Source organism: Coregonus clupeaformis, unplaced genomic scaffold, assembly GCF_020615455.1.
Source record: "Coregonus clupeaformis isolate EN_2021a unplaced genomic scaffold, ASM2061545v1 scaf1394, whole genome shotgun sequence".
NCBI classification, from domain to species: Eukaryota; Metazoa; Chordata; class Actinopteri; order Salmoniformes; family Salmonidae; genus Coregonus; species Coregonus clupeaformis.
Window position 1 is genome coordinate 77,298 of NW_025534848.1, and position 20,605 is coordinate 97,902.

The following is a 20,605-nucleotide window of genomic DNA, read 5'->3' on the forward strand; positions in this document are numbered from 1 at the left end:
GTTGAGCCCCCTCAAGCCAATGCCTCCACACCTTTAGGGCCTGGACTACAGCTAACAGCTCCCTGTCCCCTACGTCATAATTACGCTCCGCCGAGCTGAGCTTCTTGGAATAGAACGCACAGGGGCGGAGTTTAGGTGGCGTGCCGGACCGTTGCGACAGGACTGCCCCAATACCGGCCTCGGACGCGTATACCTCAACTTGGAATGGTAAAGCGGGATCCGGATGCGCCAGCACCGGAGCCGAAGTGAACAGGTTCTTTAGTTTAACAAATGCCCTGTCCGCCTCAGCTGACCACTGCAAACGCACCGGACCCCCCTTTAGCAGGGACGTGATGGGAGCTGCCACCTGTCCAAAGCCCCGGATAAACCTCCGGTAGTAATTAGCAAAACCCAAAAACTGCTGCACCTCTTTTACAGTAGTTGGAGTTTGCCAATTACGCACGGCCGACACATGGTCAACCTCTATCTTCACACCAGACGCGGACAATCGATAACCCAAAAATAAGACGGACTCCTGGAAAAACAAGCATTTCTCTGCCTTGACATACAAGTCATGCTCCAACAGCCTCCTCAACACTCGGCGCACCAGGGCTACATGCTCGGCTTGTGTAGAAGAGTACACTAGGATGTCGTCGATGTATACTACCACACCCTGCCCATGCATGTCCCGGAAAATCTCGTCAACAAAGGATTGGAAGACTGAAGGAGCATTCATTAACCCGTATGGCATGACGAGATACTCGTAATGACCCGAGGTGGTACTAAATGCTGTTTTCCATTCATCCCCCTCCCTAATGCGCACCAGATTGTACGCGCTCCTGAGATCTAACTTTGTGAAGAACCGCGCTCCGCGTAATGACTCCGTCATAGTCGCAATCAGAGGAAGAGGGTAACTGTACTTAACCGTGATCTGATTGAGAATACGGTAATCAATACACGGGCGCAAACCCCCCGTCCTTCTTCTTCACAAAGAAGAAACTCGAGGAAACCGGGGAAGTGGAGGACCGTATGTATCCCTGTGCCAAGGACTCGGCTATGTAAGTCTCCATAGCCGCGGTCTCCTCTTGAGACAGGGGATACACACGGCTCCGCGGAAGTGCCGCTCCTGTTTGGAGATCTATCGCACAATCCCCCTGTCTATGAGGTGGTAGCCGTGTCGCCCTCGTTTTGCTGAACACAAGTGCTAAATCCTCATATTCAGGGGGAATGCGTATTGCGGGCACTTGGTTCGGACTCTCCACCCGAGGTCGCCCCTAAGGAAACACCTAGACATCTCCCTACACACTGGGCAGACCACTCCATAAGAGCCCTCCGTTGCCACGCAATGGTAGGATCATGGGCGCTTAACCAGGGAAGCCCCAGCACCACGGGATACGCAGGAGAGTCAATCAGATAAAACTGAATGATCTCCTCATGACCCCCCTGCGTCGTCATCTTAAGTGGTGCTGTGACTTCTCTGATCAACCCCGACCCCAGCGGCCAGCTGTCTAGGGCATGAACAGGAAAGGGGGCTTCTACCGGCCGAAGGGGAATTCCTAACCTATAACAAAATTCACGATCAACAAAGTTCCCAGCTGCGCCTGAATCTACTAGCGCCTTATGCTGGGAATGAGGTGCCACCTGTGGAAATCTCACAGGTATACACAAGTGGCTAACAGAGAGCTCTGGGTAAGTGGGGCGCCTACTCACCTGAAATGACTCCCCAGTGCGTGACCTGTTGTCCCCTCTCCCAGGAGACCCTCCCCAGCACCTAGCCGCAGTGTGTCCTCCACGGCCACAGTTGGTGCAGGGGACGACCCCCTCGGGTTCTCTCTCCTCCTCTCCCTAGCGCCAGCACCCCCGAGCTCCATGGGAACCGGCTCGGAGGTGCTGGAGGGTGGAATGGACGACCCCCACTTGGGACGTCCGCGGGTAGCCAGCAGGGTGTCGAGACGGATGGAAATGTCCACCAACTGGTCGAAGGATAGGTTGGTGTCCCTGCAGGCCAGCTCACGACGAACGTCCTCTCGTAGGCTACACCGGTAATGGTCGATGAGGGCCCTCTCATTCCACCCCGCATCCGCCGCTAGAGTCCGGAACTCCAGGGCTAACTCCTGTGCACTCCTCTTCCCCTGTCGGAGGTGGAATAGACGCTCCCCCGCCGCCTTCCCATCAGGTGGATGATCGAACACAGCCCTGAAGCGGCGGGAGAACTCCGCGTAGGTGATGGTGGCGGCGTCTATTCCCCTCCATTCGGCGTTGGCCCACTCCAACGCCTTGCCGGATAGACAGGAGATGAGGGCGGAGACGCTCTCGTATCCCGAGGGCGCTGGGTGTATGGTGGCCAGGTAGAGTTCCACCTGCAGGAGGAACCCCTGACACCCGGCTGCAGAACCATCATATGCCCTCGGGAGCGAGAGCCGAATGCCACTGGGTTCCGGTGCTGGGAGAGGAGGACTGGCCGATGGTGATGGTAAGGTGTGCGAGGGCGTGGGCACCTCCCCCGTAACCAATCGGCGCAGCGTGTTGGACACCTCGTTCATGGCGGCCCCAAGTTGCCGGATCATGGTGTCTTGGTCGCTGATCCGATCCTCCAGCGACTTGGGTGCCGCCGCTGCTCCTGCTGACTCCATCGTGGTGTGTTGTTCTGTCACTAGCTGAGGTTAATGTGGTGCGGGAGTCAGGCGCAGGACACCGAAGCTTAGTCCAACAACGTTTACTAGTGCAAACCCAAGCACAATACAATGAACGGCCTCAAACAACAAACAGAGGCGAGCGATTACGCAGACTGTGCGTAAACTAACAAAACAATAAACAGAGAAAACACGCAGCACTAACGGACAGGCGAATAACAACACACAACCTAACCAATACAACACAGGCAACTTATAGAACACATAATCAGACACAAACGGACACAGGTGCAATAGACAGACAAAAGAAATCAAACATAGAAACATTCAACGGTGGCAGCTAGTACTCCGGGGACGACGAACGCCGAAGCCTGCCCGAACAAGGAGGAGGAGCTGCCTCGGCAGAATCCGTGACAGGAATATGTTCCAGGATTCATCCGATAACATTGAAGAGTTTACCACATCAGTCACCGGCTTCATTAATAAGTGCATTGACGACGTCGTCTCCACAGTGACCGTACGTACATATCCCAACCAGAAACCATGGATTACAGGCAACATCCGCACTGAGCTAAAGGCTAGAGCTGCCACTTTCAAGGAGAGGAACACTAATCCGGACGCTCGTCGGATGTGGCAGGGCTTGCAAACTATCACGGACTATCCAGCCACGAGCTGCCAAGTGATGCGAGCCTACTAGATGAGCTAAATGCCTTCTATGCTCGCTTCAAGGCAAGCAACACTGAACCATGCATGAGAGCACCAGCTGTTCTGGACGACTGTGTGATCTCGCTCTCCTTGGAACAGGTTAACATTCACAAGGCCACGGGGCCAGAAGTATTACCAGGACGCGTACTCAGAGCATGCGCTGACCAGCTGGCAAGTGTCTTCACTGACATTTTCAAGCTCTCCCTGACCCTGTCTAATACCTACATGTTTCAAGCAGACCACCATAGTAGAGGTCTTCATGGATCCACCTGTACCCGAATACCCGAGACTCGATCAGGGATCCGAGCGGGTCCGGATACAGAATTTTAAATAATGTCACGGGTCTGGGTCGGATCTGATAGGATTGTTACGGGTCTCAGGTATGTGTAATTTTAACTGACTTGTCCGGAACTGCCCCTACAGGTCCGACCTCAACTGTTGCAACAGAGAGAGAGAGACATTTTATCATTAATGCTGTTGCTTAATTGCTTTTCCCGTGCACCCTGTGTCATTCCCTCACAGTACAGCCCCTCCTCCTCCTGCTAGAGCAATACCTCTCTCTCCCTCCCTGCTCCCTGTGTCATCCCTCACAGTACAGCCCCTCCCCCTCCCGCTAGAGCAACACCTCTCCCTCCCTCTGCTTCCTGTGTCATTCCCCTCACAGTACAGCCCCTACCCCTCCTGCTAGAGCAACACCTCTCCCTCCCTCCCTGATCCCCGTGTCACTCCCTCACAGTACAGCCCCTCCCCCTCCTGCTAGAGCAGCACCTCTCTCATTCCCTGCTCCCCGTGTCACTCCCTCACAGTACAGCCCCTCCCCCTTCTGCTAGAGCAGCACCTCTCTCTCCCTCCCTGCTCTCCGTGTCACTCCCTCACTGTACAGCCCCTCCCCCTCCTGCTAGAGCAGCACCTCTCTCCCTCCCTGCTCCCCGTGTCACTCCCTCACAGTACAGCCCCTCCCCCTCCTGCTAGAGCAGCACCTCTCTCTCTCTCCTCTCGTGCTTTATAAGCTCTGGTTAATATAGTAGCTTAAAAAAAATATTTTCTGCTGCTTCCATCACTCGGATCGGATCGGACCGGTTCTGGATCCGATCAGGTCTACAGTGGGGAAAAAAAGTATTTAGTCAGCCACCAATTGTGCAAGTTCTCCCACTTAAAAAGATGAGAGAGGCCTGTAATTTTCATCATAGGTACACGTCAACTATGACAGACAAAATGAGAAAAATAAATCCAGAAAATCACATTGTAGGATTTTTTATGAATTTATTGGCATATGATGGTGGAAAATAAGTATTTGGTCAATAACAAAAGTTTCTCAATACTTTGTTATATACCCTTTGTTGGCAATGACACAGGTCAAACGTTTTCTGTAAGTCTTCACAAGGTTTTCACACACTGTTGCTGGTATTTTGGCCCATTCCTCCATGCAGATCTCCTCTAGAGCAGTGATGTTTTGGGGCTGTCGCTGGGCAACACAGACTTTCAACTCCCTCCAAAGATTTTCTATGGGGTTGAGATCTGGAGACTGGCTAGGCCACTCCAGGACCTTGAAATGCTTCTTACGAAGCCACTCCTTCGTTGCCCGGGCGGTGTGTTTGGGATCATTGTCATGCTGAAAGACCCAGCCACGTTTCATCTTCAATGCCCTTGCTGATGGAAGGAGGGTTTCACTCAAAATCTCACGATACATGGCCCCATTCCTTCTTTCCTTTACACGGATCAGTCGTCCTGGTCCCTTTGCAGAAAAACAGCCCCAAAGCATGATGTTTCCAACCCCATGCTTCACAGTAGGTATGGTGTTCTTTGGATGCACTCAGCATTCTTTGTCCTCCAAACATGATGAGTTGAGTTTTTACCAAAAAGTTATATTTTGGTTTCATCTGACCATATGACATTCTCCCAATCCTCTTCTGGATCATCCAAATGCACTTCAGACGGGCCTGGACATGTACTGGCTTAAGCAGGGGGACACGTCTCGCACTGCAGGATTTGAGTCCCTGGCGGCGTAGTGTGTTACTGATGGTTGGCTTTGTTACTTTGGTCCCAGCTCTCTGCAGGTCATTCACTAGGTCCCCCGTGTGGTTCTGGGATTTTTGCTCACCGTTCTTGTGATCATTTTGACCCCACGGGGTGAGATCTTGCGTGGAGCCCCAGATCGAGGGAGATTATCAGTGGTCTTGTATGTCTTCCATTTCCTAATAATTGCTCCAACAGTTGATTTCTTCAAACCAAGCTGCTTACCTATTGCAGATTCAGTCTTCCCAGCCTGGTGCAGGTCTACAATTTTGTTTTTGGTGTCCTTTGACAGCTCTTTGGTCTTGGCCATTGTGAAGTTTGGAGTGTGACTGTTTGAGGTTGTGGACAGGTGTCTTTTATACTGATAACAAGTTCAAACAGGTGCCATTAATACAGGTAACGAGTGGAGGACAGAGGAGCCTCTTAAAGAAGAAGTTACAGTTCTGTGAGAGCCAGAAATCTTGCTTGTTTGTAGGTGACCAAATACTTATTTTCCACCATAATTTGCAAATAAATTCATTAAAAATCCTACAATGGGATTTTCTGGATTTTTTTTTCTCAATTTGTCTGTCATAGTTGACGTGTACCTATGATGAAAATTACAGGCCTCTCTCATCTTTTTAAGTGGGAGAACTTGCACAATTGGTGGCTGACTAAATACTTTTTTTCCCCACTGTATAGAGAACGGGGCTAGTTGACCTCGGGTCCGTTCGGAACAGGTCTCTATATTTTAAAAATGTCTTTATGCATATCGGGTCTGGATGGGAAATCCCAGGTCCATTTTGGAACGGGTCCAACTTTTTGGACCTGTGAAGACCTCTACACCATAGTCCCTGTGCCCAAGAACACCCCGGTAACCGTAAACTGTCTAAATTACTATTCCCTGTAGCACTCACATTTGTAGCCATGATTTGAAAGGCTGGTCATGGCTCACATCAGCACCATCATCCCAGACACACTGGACCCAATCCAATTCACATACCGCCCCAACAGATCCGCAGATAACACAATCTCTATTGCACTCCACACTGCCCTCTCCCACCTGGACAAAAGGAACACCTATGTGAGAATGCTGTTCATTGACTACAGCTCAGCGTTCAACACCATAGGGCCCTCCAGGCTCATCACTAAGCTCAGGACCCTGGGACTGGACACCTCCCTCTGCAGCTGGATCATGGACTTCCTGACGGGCTGCCCCCAGGTGGTGAGGCTAGGCAACAACACATCCGCCACGCTGATCCTCAACACGGGGGTCCCTCAGGGCTGCGTGCTCAGTCCCCTCCTGTACTCCCTGTTCACCAACGACTGCGTGGCCGTGCACGACTCCAACACCATCAATACGTTTGCTGACGACAAGACAGTGGTAGGCCTGATTTCCGACAACGATGAGACAGCCTATAGGGAGGTCAGTGACCTGGCAGTGTGGTGCCAGGATAACAACCTTTCCCTCAACGTGATCAAGACAAAGGAACTTATCGTGGACTACAGGAAACGGAGGGCTAGGCACGCCCCCATCCACATCGCTGTAGTGGAGCAGGTCGAAAGCGTCAAGTTCCTCTGTGTCCACATCACTAAGGAATTAACATGGTCCATACACACCAACACAGTTGTGAAGAAGGCACAACAACGCCTCTTCCCCCTTAGGAGGCTGAAAAGATTTGGCATGGTCCCTCAGATCCTTAAAAAGTTATACAGCTGCACCATTGAGAGCATCTTGACTCGCTGCATCACCACTTGGTATGGCAACTGCTTGGCATCTGACCACAAGGCGCTAGAGGGTAGTGCGTACGGCCCAGTACATCACTGTGGCCGAGCTCCCTGCCATCCAGGACCTCTATATCAGGCGTTGTCATAGGAAGGCCCTAAGAATTGTCAAAGACTCTAGCCACCCAAGTCATAGACTGTTCTCTCTTCTACCACACGGCAAGCATTACCGTTGCACCAAGACTGGAACCAACAGGACCCTGAACAACTTCTACCATAAGACCGCTAAATAGTTAACCAAATATCTACCCGGACTATATGTATCGACCCCCCTTTGCACTAACTCTTTTGACTCATCAAATACACTGCTGCTACTGTTTCTTATCTATCCTGTTGCCTAGTCACTTTACCCCTATCTGTATGTAGATATCTACCTCGATTACCTCGTACCCCTGCACAACAACTCGGTACTGATACCCTGTGTATGTACACTACCTGTCAAAAGTTTGGACACACCTACTCATTCAAGGGTTTTTCTTTATTTTTTATTTTTTCTACATTGTAGAATAATAATGAAGACATCGAAACTATGAAATAACACATTTGGAATCACGTAGTAACCAAAAAAGTGTTACATAAATCAAAATATATTTTATATTTGAGATTCTTCAAATAGCCACCTTTTGCCTTGATGACAGCTTTGCACACTCTTGGCATTCTCTCAACCAGCTTCATGAGGTAGTCACCTGGAATTCATTTCAATTAACAGGTGTGCCTTCTTAAAAGTTAATTTGTGGAATTTATTTCCGTCTTAATGCGTTTGAGCCAATCAATTGTGTTGTGACAAGGTAGGGGGTATACAGAAGATAGCCCTATTTGGTAAAAGACCAAGTCCATATTATGGCAAGAACAGCTCAAATAAGCAAAGAGAAACGACAGTCCATCATTACTTTAAGACATGAAGGTCAGTCAATACGGAACATTTCAAGAACTTTGAAAGTTTCTTCAAGTGCAGTCGCAAAAACCATCAAGCGCTATGATGAAACTGGCTCTCATGAGGACTGCCACAGGAATGGAAGACCCAGAGTTACCATTGCTGCAGAGGATAAGTTCATTAGAGTTACCAGCCTCAGAAATTGCTGCCCAAATAAATGCTTCACAGAGTTCAAGTAACAGACACATCTCCACATCAACTGTTCAGAGGGGACTGTGTGAATCAGGCCTTCATGGTCGAATTGCTGCAAAGAAACCACTACTAAAGGACACCAATAAGAAGAAGAGACCTGCTTGGGCCAAGAAACATGAGCAATGGACATTAGACCGGTGGAAATGTGTCCTATGGTCTGGAGTCCAATTTGGAGACTTTTGGTTCCGACCGCCGTGTCTTTGTGAGACGCGGTGTGGGTGAACGGATGATCTCTGCATGTGTAGTTCCCACCGTAAAGCATGGAGGAGGAGGTGTTATGGTGTAGGGGTGCTTTGCTGGTGACACTGTTTGTGATTTTTTTTTTATTTCAAGGCACGCTTAACCAGCATGGCTACCACAGCATTCTGCAGCGATACACCATCCCATCTGGTTTGCGCTTAGTGGTACTATCATTTGTTTTTCAACAGGACAATAACCCAACACACCTCCAGGCTGTGTAAGGGCTATTTTACCAAGAAGGAGAGTGATGGAGTGCTGGAGTGCTGCATCAGGTGACCTGACCTCCACAATCCCCCGACCTCAACCCAATTGAGATGGTTTGGGATGAGTCGGACGGCAGAGTGAAGGAAAAGCAGCCAACAAGTGCTCAGCATATGTGGGAACTCCTTCAAGACTGTTGGAAAAGCATTCCTCATGAAGCTGGTTGAGAGAATGCCACAAGTGTGCAAAGCTGTCATCAAGGCAAAGTGTGGCTATTTGAAGAATCTGTTTAAAACGTTTTGGGTTACTATATGATTCCATATGTGTTATTTCATAGTTCTGATGTCTTCACTATTATTCTACAATGTAGAAAATAGTAAAAATAAAGAAAAACCCTTGAATGAGTAGGTGTGTCCAAACTTTTGACTGGTACTGTAGCCAAGTTATCGTTACTCATTGTGTATTTATTCTCTTTATTCTCTGCATTGTTGGGAAGGGCCCGTACAGTAAGCATTTCACTGTTAGTCTACATATTTTGTTTACGAAGCATCTGATAACATTTGGTTTGATTTGATTTGACTATAGGAGAACTTTAAGAGAACTCGCACGTAAAAAAAAAAAGAAGGGATTCAATAGAATGAGACTGACTGTATTATAGGGTAAGAGGAGAAGCAACATTTCACCTTTAGATTGATAGAATGAGGGACTGACTGTATTATTACCCTATCCATCCTAGTCCCATCTCTCTCTCTCTCTCTCTCTCTCTCTCTCTCTCTCTCTCTCTCTCTCTCTCTCTCTCTCTATCTCTCTCTCTCTCTCTCTTTCTCTCTCACTCTCTATATCTCTCTCTCTTTCTATCTCTCTCTCTCGCTCTCTGTTTGTCCCTCTCTCTGTGTTTCTCCCTCCTCTCTCTCTCTCTCTCTCTCTCTCTCTCTCTCTCTCTCTCTCTCTCTCTCTCTCTCTCTCTCTCTTTCTTTCTCCCTCTTCCCCCCCTCTCTTTCCCTTTCTCTCTCTGTTTCACTCTGCCTTGTATAAAACCATAAGCAGTACTCCTGCCTACCACTCTTCAGCACCGTGAGGATTAAATGTACCGTACAGTAACTCGTAGCTGGGCAAGATATCTTAACACAGCAAAGACAATACAGAGATCAATAGAAATACTCTCTAATCAGGTTTATCACAGACACACTGATTATTTTTGGTTCAAAATTAATTGTGGCTTTTGTCACATGTGCCGAACACAACAGGTGTAGTAGACCTTACAGTGAAATGCTTCCTGACAAGCCCTTAACCAACAATGACGTTTTAAGAAAGAATACCCCAAAAAATATCACAAAAAATACAATAATAAAAGTAACAAATAATTAAAGAGCAGCAGTAAAAATAACAATAGCGAGGCTGTATACAGGGGGTACCGGTACCGAGTCAATGTGCAGGGGCACCGGTTAGTTGAGGTAATTGAGGTAATATGTACATGTAGGTAGAGTTATTAAAGTGACTATGCATAGATAATAAACAGAGAGTAGCAGCAGTGTAAAAGAGGGGTGGGGGGCAATGCGAATAGTCTGGGTAGCCATTTGATTAGATGTTCAGGAGTCTTATGGCTTGGGGGTAGAAGCTGTTTAGAAGCCTCTTGGACCTACACTTGGCGCTCCGGTACCGCTTGCCGTGCGGTAGCAGAGAGAACAGTCTATGACTAGGGTGGCTGGAGTCTTTGACAATGTTTAGAGTCTTTGACAATGTACTGGGCCGTACGCACTACCCTCTGTAGTGCCTTGCGGTCAGAGGCCGAGCAGTTGCCATACCAGGCAGTGATGCAACCAGTCAAGATGCTCTCGATGGTGCAGCTGTAGAACCTTTTGAGGATCTGAGGTCACATGCCAAATCTTTTCAGTCTCCTTAGGGAGAATAGGTTTTGTTTTGTCGTACCCTCTTCACGACTGTCTTGGTGTGCTTGGACCATGTTAGTTTGTTGGTGATGTGGACACCAAGGAACTTGAAGCTCTCAACCTGCTCCACTACAGCCCCGTTGATGAGAATGGGGGCGTTCTTTTTCCTGTAGTCCACAATCATCTCCTTTGTCTTGATCATGTTGAGGGAGAGGTTGTTGTCCTGGTACCACACGGCCAGGTCTCTGACCTCCTCCCTATAGGCTGTCTCGTCGTTGTCGGTGATCAGGCCTACCACTGTTGTGTCATCTGCAAACTTAATGATGGCGTTGGAGTCGTGCCTGGCCATGCAGTCATGAGTGAACAGGGAGTACAGGAGGGGACTGAGCACGCACCCCTGAGGGGCCCCCGTGTTGAGGATCAGTGTGGCGGATGTGTAGTTACCTACCCTTACCACCTGGGGCCGGCCCATCAAGTCCAGGCTCCAGTTACAGAGGGAGGTGTTTAGTCCCAGGGTACTTAGCTTAGTGATGAGCTTTGAGGGCACTATGGTGTTGAACGCTGATCTGTAGTCAATTAATAGCATTCTCACATAGGTGTTGCTTTTGTCCAGGTGTGAAAGGGCAGTGTGGAGCGCAATAGAGATTGCATTATCTGTGGATCTGTTGGGGCGATATGCAAATTGTAGTGGGTCTAGGAATTCTGGGATACTGTTAACAAGATAGAGACAGTCTAACAGTCATTATACTGTTAACAAGACGGAGCCAGTCAAACAGTCATTGTACTTTTAACAAGATGGAGCCAGTCTAACAGTCATTAAACTGTTAACAAGATGGAGCCAGTATAACAGTCAATGTACTGTTAACAAGACAGAGCCAGTATAACAGTCATTTTACTGTTAACAAGACGGAGACAACAGTCTAACAGGCATTATACTGTTAACAAGATGGAGCCAGTCTAACAGTCATTATACTGTTAACAAGATGAATCCAGTCCAACAGTCATTATACTGTTAACAAGATGGAGCCAGTCTAACAGTCATTATACTGTTAACAAGACGGAGCCAATCTAACATTCATTATACTGTTAACAAGACGGAGCAAGTCTAACAGTCATTATACTGTTAACAAGACAGAGCCTTCAGTCATTATACTGTTAACAAGACGGAGCCAGTCTAACAATCATTATACTGTTAACAAATGGAGACAACAGTCTATCAGTCAATATACTGTTAACAAGTGATGGAGCCAGACTAACAGTCATTATACTGTTAACAAGATGGAGCCAGTCTAACAGTCAATGTACTGTTAACAAGACGGATCCAGTCTAACAGTCATTATACTGTTAACAAGACGGAGCCAGTCTAACAGTCAAAATACTGTTAACAAGACGGAGCCAGTCTAACAGTCATTATACTGTTAACAACATGGAGCCAGTCTAACAGTAATTATACTGTTAACAAGATGGAGCCAGTCTAACAGTCATTATACTGTTAACAACATGGAGCCTTCAGTCATTATACTGTTAACAAGACGGAGCCTTCAGTCATTATGCTGTTAAAAAGATGGAGCCAGTCTAACAATCATTATACTGTTAACTGACGGAGCCAGTCTAACAGTCATTAAATTGTTAACAAGACGGAGCCAGTCTAACAGTCATTATACTGTTAACAAGATGGAGCCAGTCTAACAGTCATTATACTGTTAACAAGATGAAGCCAGTCTAACAGTCATTATACTGTTAACAAGATGGAGCCAGTCTAACAGTCATTATACTGCTAACAAGATGGAGCCAGTCTAACAGTCATTATACTGTTAACAACATGGAGCCTTCAGTCATTATTCTGTTAACAAGATGGAGCCAGTCTAACAATCATTATACTGTTAACTGACGGAGCCAGTCTAACAGTCATTAAACTGTTAACAAGACGGAGCCAGTCTAACAGTCATTATACTGTTAACAAGATGAAGCCAGTCTAACAGTCATTATACTGTTAACAAGATGGAGCCAGTCTAACAGTCATTATACCGTTAACAAGATGGAGCTAGTCTAACAGTCATTATACTGTTAACAAGACGGAGCCAGTCTAACAGTCATTGTATTTTAACAAGATGGAGCCAGTCTAACAGTTATTATAATGTTAACAAGATGGAGCCAGTCTAACAGTCATTATACTGTTAACAAGACGGAGCCAGTATAACAGTCATTATACTGCTAACAAGATGAGGCAAGTCTAACAGTCATTATACTGTTAACAAGATGGAGCCAGTCTAACGGTCATTATACTGTTAACAAGATGAAGCCAGTCTAACAATCATTATACCATTAACAAGACGGAGCTAGTCTAACAGTCATTATACTGTTAACAAGACAGAGCCTTCAGTCATTATACTGTTAACAAGATGGAGCCAGTCTAACAATCATTATACTGTTAACTGACAGAGCCAGTCTAACAGTCATTATACTGTTAACAAGACAGAGCCAGTCTAACAGTCATTATACTGTTAACAAGACGGAGCCAGTCTAACAGTCATCATACTGTTAACAAATGGAGACAACAGTCTAATAGTCATTATGCTGTTAACAAGTGATGGAGCCAACAGTCGAACAGTAATTGAACAGTTAACAAGATAGAGCCAGTCTAACAGTCATTATGCTGTTAACAAGACAGAGCTAGTCTAACAGTTATTATACTGTTAACAAGACGGAGCAAGTCTAACAGTCATTATACTGTTAACAAGACAGAGCCAGTCTAACAGTCAAAATATTGTTAACAAGACGGAGCCAGTCTAACAGTCATTATACTGTTAACAACATGGAGCCAGTCTAACAGGCAGTATACTGTTAACAAGACGGAGCCAGTCTAACAGTCATTATACTGTTAACAAGACAGAGCCAGTCTAACAGTCATTATACTGTTAACAAGACGGAGCCAGTCTAACAGTCATTATACTGTTAACAAGACGGAGCAAGACTAACAATCATTATACGGTTAACAAGACGGAGACATCAGTCATCATACTGTTAACAAATGGAGACAACAGTCCAACAGTCATTATACTGTTAACAAGTGATGGAGTAAAACAGTCAAACAGTAATTGAACTGTTAACAAGATAGAGCCAGTCTAACAGTCATTATACTGTTAACAAGATGGAGCCAGTCTAACAGGCATTATACTGTTAACAAAACTGAGCCAGTTCAACAGTCATCATACTGTTAACAAGATGGAGCAAACAGTCTAACAGTCATTATACTGTTAACAAGATGGAGCCAGTCTAACAGTCATTATGTTGTTAACAAGACGGAGCCAGTTTAACAGTCATTATACTGTTAACAAGATGGAGCCAGTCTAAGAGTCATTATACTGTTAGCAAGATGGAGCCAGTCTAACAGTCATTATACTGTTAACAAGATGGAGCCAGTCTAACAGTCATTATACTGTTAACAAGATGGAGCCAGTCTAACAGTCATAATACTGTTAACAAGACGGAGCCAGTCTAACAGTCATTATACTGTTAACAAGACTGAGCCAGTACAACAGTCATCATACTGTTAAGAAGATGGTTCCAGTCTAACAGTCATTATATTGTTAACAAGATGGAGCCAGTCATCCTTATGCTGTTAACAAGACGGAGTCAGTCTAAAAGTCATTTTACTGTTAACAAGATGGAGCCAACAGTCTAACAGTCATTATACTGTTAACAAGATGGAGCCAGTCTAACAGTCATTATGTTGTTAACAAGATGGAGCTAGTCTAACAGTCATTATACTGTTAACAAGACGGAGCCAGTCTGACAGTCATTATACTGTTAACAAGATGGAGCCAGTCTAACAGTCATTATGTTGTTAACAAGATGGAGCTAGTCTAACAGTCATTATACTGTTAACAAGACGGAGCCAGTCTGACAGTCATTATACTGTTAACAAGACGGAGCCAGTTTAACAGTCATTATACTGTTAACAAGATGGAGCCAGTCTAACTGTCATTATACTGTTAACAAGATGGATCCAGTCTAACAGTCATTATACTGTTAACAAGACGGAGCCAGTCTAACCGTCATTATACTGTTAACAAGATGGATCCAGTCTAACAGTCATTATACTGTTAACAAGACGGAGCCAGTCTAACAGTCATTATACTGTTAACAAGACAGAGACAGTCTAACAGTCATTATACTGTTAACAAGATGGAGCCAGTCTAACAGTCATTATACTGTTAACAAGATGGAGCCAGTCTAACAGTCATTATACTGTTAACAAGACGGAGCCAGTCTAACAGTCATTATACTGTTAACAAGATGGAGCCAGTCTAACAGTCATTATACTGTTAACAAGACGGAGCCAGTCTAACAGTCATAATACTGTTAACAAGATGGAGCCAGTCTGACAGTCATTATACTGTTAACAAGACGGAGCCAGTTTAACAGTCATTATACTGTTAACAAGATGGAGCCAGTCTAACCGTCATTATACTGTTAACAAGATGGATCCAGTCTAACAGTCATTATACTGTTAACAAGACGGAGCCAGTCTAACAGTCATTATACTGTTAACAAGACAGAGACAGTCTTACAGTCATTATACTGTTAACAAGATGGAGCCAGTCTAACAGTCATTATACTGTTAACAAGATGGAGCCAGTCTAACAGTCATTATACTGTTAACAAGACGAAGCCAGTCTAACAGTCATTATACTATTAACAAGATGGATCCAGTCCAACAGTCATTATACTGTTAACAAGATGGATCCAGTCTAACAGTCATTATACTGTTAACAAGACGGAGCCAGTCTAACAGTCATTATACTGTTAACAAGACAGAGACAGTCTAACAGTCATTATACTGTTAACAAGATGGAGCCAGTCTAACAGTCATTATACTGTTAACAAGACAGAGCCAGTCTAACAGTCATAATACTGTTAACAAGATGGAGCCAGTCCAACAGTATCTCCCAGAGAGCTAGTTCAATTGTTTATCTCTTGAATACTTCATTTTGCTTCTGCTTTTCTCCTCTGAATTGCTTCTCTCGTTATGGTCTAACCTGTGTCTAGTTTCAGATAACTCCAGGCATGCTGCAAATAAATGACAGGGCTTTTGTGTGCCTCTGTGGCCTTCTTTTGGAGCGTCTCACTATGAGATCTCTGCCACACTAACACCTCATAGCAGGCTTTGGAATATAAATGTCTAATCAGACACTCGCCAGTCTTTATAAAGTCTCCAACTGTCTGTCTGTCTGTCTGTCTGTCTGTCTGTAGATCCTCTCTGTGTGAATCAGAAATGGAACCTTATTCCCGATGGGTCCTGATCAAAAGTGATGCCCTACATGGGGAATATGGTGTAATTTGGGACAGATTCTGTGTGTCTGTCAGATTTCACCGGTTCAGACTAGAAATCTTCCAACAATACAGTCCCTCCATGAAACAGTGGTTCTGACTGGAAATCTTCCAACAATACAGTCCATCCATGAAACAGTGGTTCTGACTGGAAATCTTCCAACAATACAGTCCCTCCATGAAACAGTGGTCCTGACTAGAAATCTTCAAACAATACAGTCCCTCCTTGAAACAGTGGTACTGACTAGAAATCTTCCAACAACACAGTCCCTCCATGAAACAGTGGTTCTGACTAGACATCTTCCAACAATACAGTCCCTCCATGAAACAGTGGTTCTGACTAGAAATCTTCCAACAATACAGTCCCTACATGAAACAGTGGTTCTGAGTAGACATCTTCCAACAATACAGTCCCTCCATGAAACAGTGGTTCTGACTAGACATCTTCCAACAATACAGTCCCTCCATGAAACAGCTATCTTCCTGTCACCACACTGACACAAACAAGACATTCATTGTTGTGGAAATATGAAAGATGAACTTTAGCACAGCACCCTTGAAGCTCCTTCCTCATGTTATTTACAGTATCTCTCTCTTCCTCTCCCGCTCTCTCTCTCGCTCTCTCTCTCCCTCTCCCGCTCTCTCTCTCCTTCTCGCGCTCCCTCTCCTGCTCTCCCTCTCCCGCTCTCCCTCTCCCGCTCTCTCTCTCCCTCTCCCGCTCTCTCTCCCTCTCCCGCTCTCCCTCTCCCGCTCTCCCTCTCCCGCTCTCTCTCTCCCTCTCCCTCTCCCGCTCTCTCTCTCCCTCTCCCGCTCTCTCTCTCCCTCTCCATCTTTCTCCCCCTCCCCCCTCTCTCCTCCCCCCTCTCTCCTCCCCACCCCCATCAAACAGACATTCATTCATGATAACATATTTCAAGGCCTTCTTTCCTGGAGATCAGTTGTTTCTTACCTTGTCTGGAAGTATGCTGGATGTGGGTGTCCATCATACAACGATAAAAAGTCATATTCCTCCTCCACAGCGAAAGATTGAAAAACTATATGAATCCTGTTCTTTTGTTCTGCTACGATTACCCAGGTGCAGTTGGCACCATTAGGATATCCGTATGGGAAACCTGGACTTTCTATAGTACCATTATTTCCTTTTAATGTCCCTCCACACGTATGAATGAAACCTGGAAAGAGAAGAAGAAACAACCATGAGATCAGAGACTTTTTAACACTCAAAACAGAACTTCTTCAACACTCAACACTTACAGGTAACACACTCAACACTGAACAACTTTATCCAGTACACTGCATCATTTCCCCAATTCACTTCACAGTAACACTGATGTTTTGAGACAAACAACAGGTCTGGTAAATTGGTACCACCAGCTGGTCTGTACCTTCCCTAGACTACCCACTACCCACTTTCCTGGTCTGTACCTTCCCCAGCCTACCCACTCTGCTGGTCTGTACCTTCCCTAGACTACCCACTACCCGCTCTCCTGGTCTGTACCTTCCCCAGCCTACCCACTCTGCTGGTCTGTACCTTCCCTAGACTACCCACTACCCACTCTCCTGGTCTGTACCTTCCCCAGCCTACCCACTTTCCTTGTCTGTACCTCCCCTAGTCTACCCACTCTCCTGGTCTGTACCTTCCCTAGACTACCCACTCTGCTGGTCTGTACCTTCCCCAGCCTACCCACTCTGCTGGTCTGTACCTTCCCCAGCCTACCACTACCCACTCAAGGTATTGTTAATACAAGCACCAGTCTTCCCTCTTCAAATCAAATCAAATCAAATCAAATTTTATTGGTCACATGCGCCGAATACAACAGGTGCAGACATTACTGTGAAATGCTTACTTACAGCCCTTAACCAACAGTGCATTTATTTTTAACAAAGTAAAAATAAAACAACAACAAAAGTGTTGAGAAAAAAAAGAGCAGAAGTAAAATAAAATAACAGTAGGGGGCTATATATACAGGGGGGTACCGGTGCAGAGTCAATGTGCGGGGGCACCGGCTAGTTGAGATAGTTGAAGTAATATGTACATGTGGGTAGAGTTAAAGTGACTATGCATAAATAATTAACAGAGTAGAAGCAGCGTAAAAAGGATGGGGTGGGGGGGCAGTGCAAATAGTCCGGGTAGCCATGATTAGCTGTTCAGGAGTCTTATGGCTTGGGGGTAGAAGCTGATGAGAAGTCTTTTGGACCTAGACTTGGCACTCCGGTACCGCTTGCCGTGCGGTAGCAGGGAGAACAGTCTATGACTAGGGTGGCTGGAGTCTTTGACAATTTTGAGGGCCTTCCTCTGACACCGCCTGGTATAGAGGTCCTGGATGGCAGGAAGCTTGGCCCCAGTGATGTACTGGGCCGTACGCACTACCCTCTGTAGTGCCTTGCGGTCGGAGGCCAAGCAGTTGCCATAACAGGCGGTGATGCAACCAGTCAGGATGCTCTCGATGGTGCAGCTGTATAATTTTTTGAGGATCTGAGGACCCATGCCAAATCTTTTCAGTCTCCTGAGGGGGAATAGGTTTTGTCGTGCCCTCAACACGACTGTCTTGGTGTGTTTGGACCATGATAGTTCGTTGGTGATGTGGACACCAAGGAACTTGAAGCTCTCAACCTGTTCCACTACAGCCCCGTCGATGAGAATGGGGGGCGTGCTCAGTCCTCTTTTTTTTTCCTGTAGTCCACAATCATCTCCCTTTGTCTTGGTCACGTTGAGGGAGAGGTTGTTGTCCTGGCACCACACGGCCAGGTCTCTGACCTCCTCCCTATAGGCTGTCTCATCGTTGTCGGTGATCAGGCCTACCACTGTTGTGTCGTCGGCAAACTTAATGATGGTGTTGGAGTCGTGCCTGGCCATGCAGTCATGTGTGAACAGAGAGTACAGGAGGGGGACTGAGCACGCACCCCTGAGGGGCCCCCGTGTTGAGGATCAGTGTGGCAGATGTGTTGTTACCTACCCTTACCACCTGGGGGCGGCCCGTCAGGAAGTCCAGGATCCAGTTGCAGAGGGAGGTGTTTAGTCCCAGGATCCTTAGCTTAGTGATGAGCTTAGAGGGCACTATGGTGTTGAATGCTGAGCTGTAGTCAATGAATAGCATTCTCACGTAGGTGTTCCTCTTGTCCAGGTGGGAAAGGGCAGTGTGGAGTGCAATAGAGATTGCATCATCTGTGGATCTGTTGGGGCGGTATGCAAATTGGAGTGGGTCTAGGGTTTCTGGGATAATGCTGTTGATGTGAGCCATGACCAGCCTTTCAAAGCACTTCATGGCTACAGACGCCAGTGCTACGGGTCGGTAGTCATTTAGGCAGGTTATCTTAGAGTCCTTGGGCACGGGGACTATGGTGGTCTGCTTGAAACATGTTGGTATTACAGACTCAGTCAGGGACATGTTGAAAATGACAGTGAAGACACTTGCCAGTTGGTCAGCACATGCTCGGAGTACACGTCCTGGTAATCCGTCTGGCCCTGCGGCCTTGTGAATGTTGACCTGCTTAAAAGTCTTACTCACATCGGCTAAGGAGAGCGTGATCACATAGTCATCCGGAACAGCTGGTGCTCTCATGCATGCTTCAGTGTTGCTTGCCTCGAAGCGAGCATAGAAGTGGTTTAGCTCATCTGGTAGGCTTGTGTCACTGGGCAGCTCGCGGCTGTGCTTCCCTTTGTAGTCTGTAATAGTTTTCAAGCCCTGCCACATCCGACGAGCGTCAGAGCCAGTGTAGTACGATTCAATCTTAGCCCTGTATTGACTCTTTGCCTGTTTGATGGTTCGTCGGAGGGCATAGCGGGATTTCTTATAAGCGTCCGGGTTAGAGTCCCACTCCTTGAAAGCGGCAGCTCTACCCTTTAGCTCAGTGCGGATGTTTCCTGTAATCCATGGCTTCTGGTTGGGGTATGTATGTACGGTCACTGTGGGGACGACATCATCGATGCACTTATTGATGAAGCCAGTGACTGATGTGGTGTACTCCTCAATGCTGTCTGAAGAATCCCGGAACATGTTCCAGTCTGTGCTAGCAAAACAGTCCTGTAGCTTAGCATCTGCGTCATCTGACCACTTTTTTATTAACCGAGTCACTGGTGCTTCCTGCTTTAGTTTTTGCTTATAAGCAGGAATCAGGAGGATAGAGTTATGGTCAGATTTGCCAAATGGAGGGCGAGGGAGAGCTTTGTATGCGTCTCTGTGTGTGGAGTAAAGGTGGTCTAGATTTTTTTTCCCTCTGGTTGCACATTTAACATGCTGGTAGAAATTAGGTAGAACGGATTTAAGTTTCCCTGCATTAAAGTCCCCGGCCACTAGGAGCGCTGCATCTGGATGAGCGTTTTCCTGTTGATTTATGGCCTTGTACAACTCATTCAGTGCAATCTTAATGCCAGCATTGGTTTGTGGTGGTAAATAGACAGCTATGAAAAATATAGATGAAAACTCTCTTGGTAAATAGTGTGGTCTACAGCTTATCATAAGATACTCAGGCGAGCAAAACCTCGAGACTTCCTTAGTATTTGATTTTGTGCACCAGCTGTTGTTTACAAAAATACACAGACCGCCACCCCTTGTCTTACCAGAGTCAGCCGTTCTATCCTGCCGATGTAGCGTATAGCCCGCTAGCTGTATGTTATCATTGTCGTCGTTCAGCCACGACTCGGTGAAACATAGGATATTACAGTTTTTAATGTCCCGTTGGTAGGATAACCGTAATCTTAGGTCATCCAATTTGTT

General features: G+C 46.4%; 1 pseudogene; it reads right to left on the minus strand.

The window, feature by feature from the left end:
- The window catches only part of LOC123486974, a 115,663-nt pseudogene that overhangs the window by 77,203 nt on the left and 17,855 nt on the right, over positions 1-20,605 (minus strand).